Raw genomic sequence first — 6,000 nt, 5'->3', positions numbered from 1 at the left:
GTTTGAATCTCTCTCTCTCTCTCTCTCTCTATTTCTCTCCATCTACATACACACCCAAACACATACTAAAAGGCCACTGATGTCGGAGCGGATTTTGCTGGAGTTGGGGACACATTCTTACCTCTCACCCACCACAAGCACGTTTTGTTTTGGACCATGTATAATAGTCTTGTTCAAACCCCTTCACTTCCCTTATCACTCATACAGCATTCTCGTTGTATTCTGTACAGTGACATAGCAATGTTGTTGTGGACTCTTATGCAAACAAAAAGTTGCTCCACCAGGTCAATACCTCATACCCAGAGACATCCACATTGACACAGCTCCCAAAACCCCCAGGCATATTCCAACATAGGAAAAGGTAAGAAATAGTATATTGCATGAGGTGCATCTACTAGGTCAGCACATTGGCTTAAATGGGATGTAAACGTTTCTTATGGTCAGAGTTTGTTTATCAACATTTTACATTACCTGTGACATTAGTAAACCTGGTCTTGGAATCTCTCCCAGCTGCCTTTTAATTTTGCTAATTCATTGGTACTTACACTCGGATAATAAATTGTGAAGACCAGGCAGGGCTAAGGTTTTTAACACATGCAACTGTCTGTTACCATTCTTGGACAGATGTATTTAAAAAGTACATTGCTGTATTTCCTGGATGCTAACTACTCGCTCTTCCTGCTTTTTCAACCTCCACTTCACTACCTTACAAAGCCATTTACTGATAAGCACCACTATCGATCAAGGACAAAATAACCCCAAAAAATAAGCTATGTTCCAACCCCACACCACCTTCCCAATAACTCACTTTAAAATACTCCAAAGAGGTCTGATCCATTTAATGTTTGACAACAGCCCTTCAAGCACACTTCCTGTAGAGCATCAAAACCCATACAACATGCTACTGTTTAGAGAACAACTCAAGGTTCTCCTGCCAGCACCCAACCTACCAGCTCAAGACTCACGTTTCCCCAACTCCTGCCTTGTCGATCATCAGCCCAAAAGTAAGACCTACCTCTTTCTTCAACCTACTGTCCTGCAGAGACAATCCAAGGTGTCTTCCCAAAATTTCTATAAATCGATAAAGACAAAGACAACCAGTCACAAACATAACCTTTCACACTGTGCAGCTTTCTCTTCCAGGGTGTCTGAGAGACTGACAGACAGACACACGTTCACTGTAGAGTGCGTCCCAGCACTTCTCTTGTCAATTGACAGAGACAATGCATTTGATCGAGTGCACAGGCCTTTTTCTGTGGAAAATACTAGATTAGGTGGGTCTGGGTACACAATTCAAAACATGGGAATTGTGCAACTATTCTTGCCCCGCAGCTTGGAAGCTGAGCTGGACTTTCACTTCAGCTTTCCTCATTCTGTGCCTCAGGAAAAGAAGCAATGCTTAAGGTGACACACTATTGGTACTACACCCCAGCCAGAAGGTGAAATGGAAACTCAACAGTCCTAATGGCTGTTAACGCAACTTCGGGCCACCCAGACACACTGACTCGTGTCCTCTGGTTCTGTCCCAAACTCAAACGCTACTGGTAGGCCGTCTGAAAGATATCAACGAAATGTTTGCAATAGATATACCCTGTCTTTCTAGCTACGTTCTACTGAGCCTCACCAATGCCCAAACACACCCTCTAACAAAGGGGAAAGCAATAATAATGGGTTTTGGCTTTGTGTGGGGCTAAACATGTCATCAAAACCAAATGGGGCACAGATACATTGTTGTCTCACTTTGACTGGCTGCATAAACTGTGGGACCTCACGGGGATGGACAAGCTTACTGCTTCCCTGCAGAACAAGTTGCTACACTTTGACAAAATGAGGGGCCCATGCATCCAATATCTGGTACAAGACTTTTGGGAACTTACTAGTCCTCTTCACTTATGAGTACACTAGCTTACAGGACGAGGGTGCACGCCTGATCAGCAAAACAAAGACTGACCGCAGTGGGTATGACGCACTAAAAGACCCAGCCTGCTGATACTGAATACGTTGCGAAAGAGCTAATTCTGGCGAGAGCGGCTATGCACTCTGGGTGACAACCCCTGATATTTTATCGCTTCCCTCTAGCCTTTCCCAATCCCTCCTGCTATCTTCCCTTCCTCACCTTCTATCTCCTTCTTCTGTTCTCCCACTGTTCTACCTCATCAGCCTTTTGATTTAGGTAAGAGTATTTGTTCCCGGATAAATTAATAAAAAGATCTGAATCATAAAAGATCAATGGGTCGGCACAATATTTACATTTTAGCATTATTAATATAATATTCCATCAACACAAGTAAAATTCAAAGTGGTGTACTAACTTGCAGCTGCTGTCACCTCTGTCTTTCAGAACTACGTGCCTGCTGTTTTTTGAGAACTACACCACGAGCTTTGAGATTAGGTAGCAGCGGATAGAGCTGAACATGTGGGACACCTCAGTTAAGAAAGCGTTGGCATCCTGTCATGGCGGCAGCCCCACAGTGTCATGGATAGCGTGTGCTTCAGCCAAGGCGACAATAACTTCCGGTGTCTGCGTGTACCCAGAGGGACCCAAAGGGGATGCCTGTGTGAACCAGTACTCCATTTATTATTCCATTATGACTGCCTGGGAAACACACCCTTTTAAAAAAACACTATTTTGTTTCCTTCCATTCCTCTCCAACCGTACACCACTAGGATAAAAGGGGTTGAACAGAGTCTCTGATGTCAAAATATCAATGCATTGAATACAACAGGAGGCTCCTAGTTTTACACAGAGTAGAAAGAAGCCTTGAGCTGTCTATGTACATATGCATGTGACTGGGACCCAGGAGGATGAACAGGAACACTGAAATGCAGAAAAACATCTGCGTTATCCCTGGTTTACACATGTTCATCTGTGGCCCTGGGAGTTGTACTTAAAAGCAATGAATGCAGAAGACATATGCACACATGCACACGGGGCTCTGAGACTTGTACACATAGAACTGTTATATAGGTCGCATTCACCCCAAGACTACACATGCAGTTGTTAGCCTGCATGTTTAACACAAAGCCGGTAAGGGGAAAGGGGCAACTATCTCTCGTGTGTACACATGCTTGTGGATATACAGAGGTTAGCAGGAAAAGGACCTTTGGGGTCTATCTCAGCCTTATCCACACTCTCCTTCTCACATTTACCAGCATTAATAGGACGTGTTTTGAGTGTGACATATGGGTGGTGTATCTCTTGTTCCTTGAAGCGATAGTAGGAAGTTATGGTCATAGCAGCTATAAAGTGACCCCATTACAAAAGAGCCCTTCAGGCATCCCTTTGGGTGTTGGGACTTTAGGTCTGCACTCGGCTGAAAGCCTGTCCAAGCTTTACTTGTCCATCTTGGCATCTCCAATAACTCATGTTTGGCACCCAGCATCCACTGTGTACTCTGGGGGGCAGAGGTCATGCCCTCTCACCCCCATCCTCCCTAGGCCCTGCTATACTAGGTGCTCAGCTGTGAGCATGTCACTGACTTTCAGCCTGCCCTGATTTTTCCAACAGTGCCATGCCTGCTGGATGAAAAGTCTGACTCTGAAACTTTAATCTGGTTTCCTAGACCCAAAGTAGCAGCATAGCTCTGCTTTTTAGGTCAAGCTTAGAGTGAGAGCGCTTTCCACTCGCTCACTGCTGTTTCAGTCAGAAATGCTGGCCCCCTTTTGGTGGACTGCTTTCCAAAGTCCCACCCAGGCTGCTTGGTTGATGCCCAGGCGATTTCACAACAATGTTGTTGGCCATGATAGTACTTACATGGTTCATCCTGTTACAGCGCATAATTGTCCCTCCTCTTATCTGCATTGCGTCTTGCTAAAGCTCCGCCTCCCCTGCTCCTCACGCTGCTCGTGCAATGGAATTCCGTCACCATAGTTTTGAAAAAATTAATACGTTGCACTATGTTTATGGCAGATTAATCACAGATAAATACCAAAGCTATCTCTTTAAAAACAAAGAGTGCTAGATATCATGAGGACAGTTTAAGTTTTTGTATGGAGCTTGGCACAATCCCACTCCAAATAATTCCAGGATGCTTAATACCACATAATTACTATCCACATAATTCCACAGCACCCATGCCACATAATTCCAATACACAAATTCACTCCACACCACACAATTCCCAGCCACACAATTACACAACTAACTAATTTAATCCAACCCACATGATTCCACAAAAAACCACATGCATACACTCTGTAACAAATAAGTAACAAAAATTGCCATTTACAATGCCAATAGCTCCAAAACAAACAAATGCGAGGACTATTGCATTTCCAATGCTTGCTTGCCTTCCAATGCGTCCCAGCAGAGTCCTATTCCTGGAGCTGCAAACCTTCTCCTGGCCAGAGATTTTTCAAGGCATGGGCAAAGTGGGCTCTGGCCTTTCAGGGGGCCCCTCATAGAGCTAGTCTTTTCTGCAGAGTCTTTTCCTGGTGACCTTGAGTAATGATGAGGCAGTTTGTTTTATATACCATTTTTCTTTAATTTATTTTTAATGTGGGTGATGTGTGAAAGTCTATTACAGACATTTTGCAGAGAAATGTTGTGTTTATGTTTCATGCAAAATCCAAAAAAAAGCCCCTCTTTTTTTAGTCAAAAGGACCTGAAATATGAGAAATGGGAGGGTGACACAGAGGTTATTTGCAGTAACATTAGTGAGCTGCTGCTGTGTTACAATATGGAAAACACAAGTTATTAACCCTTAATATTAGTTGTAAACACATTTAGAATTTGCAATAGTGTGCTTGTGCACGGTCAGTGACCTGGCCAAAGGGTACATGAAAAAGCTGAAATAGGAACATAAATTCAAAGCTGTTCTAAATAGGAGCCCCCAAAATAATTTGGCCCAGGGCCCCCAAAATCCTTAAAATGTCCCTGCTCCTGGCTCTGTCAGCTCTGCGCTGCCTCTTCTCAGAGGAGCAGTGCTCTCTGGGGAATGTTCTCTCTGGGGCCCCCACCCCCATCCCTTTTCCAACCTGGCTCTGACTGAAGAGAAACAATGTAACTTGTTACTTTGTTTCTCTTCAGCGGAGGAGCTCAGAGCAGGCTGCACCTGCTTTAGAGGGAGAGAGGCGTGCTTTAGCGCACGCCTCTCTCTCACAGCTCTCACCAAAGAGCTGAGGGACCCCCCTTTATTTACTTTAGAGTGGGGGCTCCCCCGCACCGCGGGGGCTGTGGGATGTTTGGTACGCCCCTGCTTGTATTGATGTTAAAATTTCACGCTGAAGAGAGGTAAAGCTTATATGCCTCCCGTCATGTAATATTATAGTTTGCTAACATAAAACTACCATTATTTGTTTTTTAAATATGGTGTGGTCCAGTGCTTAATTTGCAAACGAATGAGTGCCAGTGCCCAAAGTTCTACTTAGAAACCTGCGGTTGGCGCTAATAAATGTGAGCGTGCTGAATACCAAAGGTTGCAAGTCTTAAATCTGCTCCAGGCCTCTTTAATCCACTGCTAGACACTTCCTGCCCCTTTAACTCAAGTTTGTGGGTTCCTGCTTTCTCCCTTACTTTAAAAAAGAAAATGTAAAACTCATTTAATTGAGATTTTTCTATTTTAATACATCTTGGCACAATCAACATGACATTTACATAACAATTGTCAAGTAGTGGCATGAGCGCGTTAGTCAAGGGATAAGCTCGCTGTTGATCACCAGCAGATGAGTAGAAGGAAAACGCGATGGCTATGCAATTCAAGCTGTATGTTTTTAGACAAGTGCAGCTCCAGCAATTTGTCAACAGGTACAAATACTTCTTGACCAATGAATATGGGGCGGGGGTATGCATGGTGCACGCATGAGTAATCACTGTTACAGGAAGAGTGTGTTAGCACTGCTTTCTCCCTTTATGACTGTCATTTGTCTTTCTCTTCCTCCTGCTTTCCCCTTTGTGTGTTTTTACCACTTTTGCGCTTGGGAATTGTTCGAAGAGGAAAAATAAGTGACAGTCCCAAAAAATTATTGCCGGTGACCCCCACCAGCAGCCTCCGGCTCAAA

The sequence above is a fragment of the Lissotriton helveticus genome, chromosome 3_1, assembly GCF_964261635.1.
Source record: "Lissotriton helveticus chromosome 3_1, aLisHel1.1, whole genome shotgun sequence".
Taxonomy (NCBI): Eukaryota; Metazoa; Chordata; class Amphibia; order Caudata; family Salamandridae; genus Lissotriton; species Lissotriton helveticus.
This window is presented reverse-complemented; position numbering follows the sequence as displayed.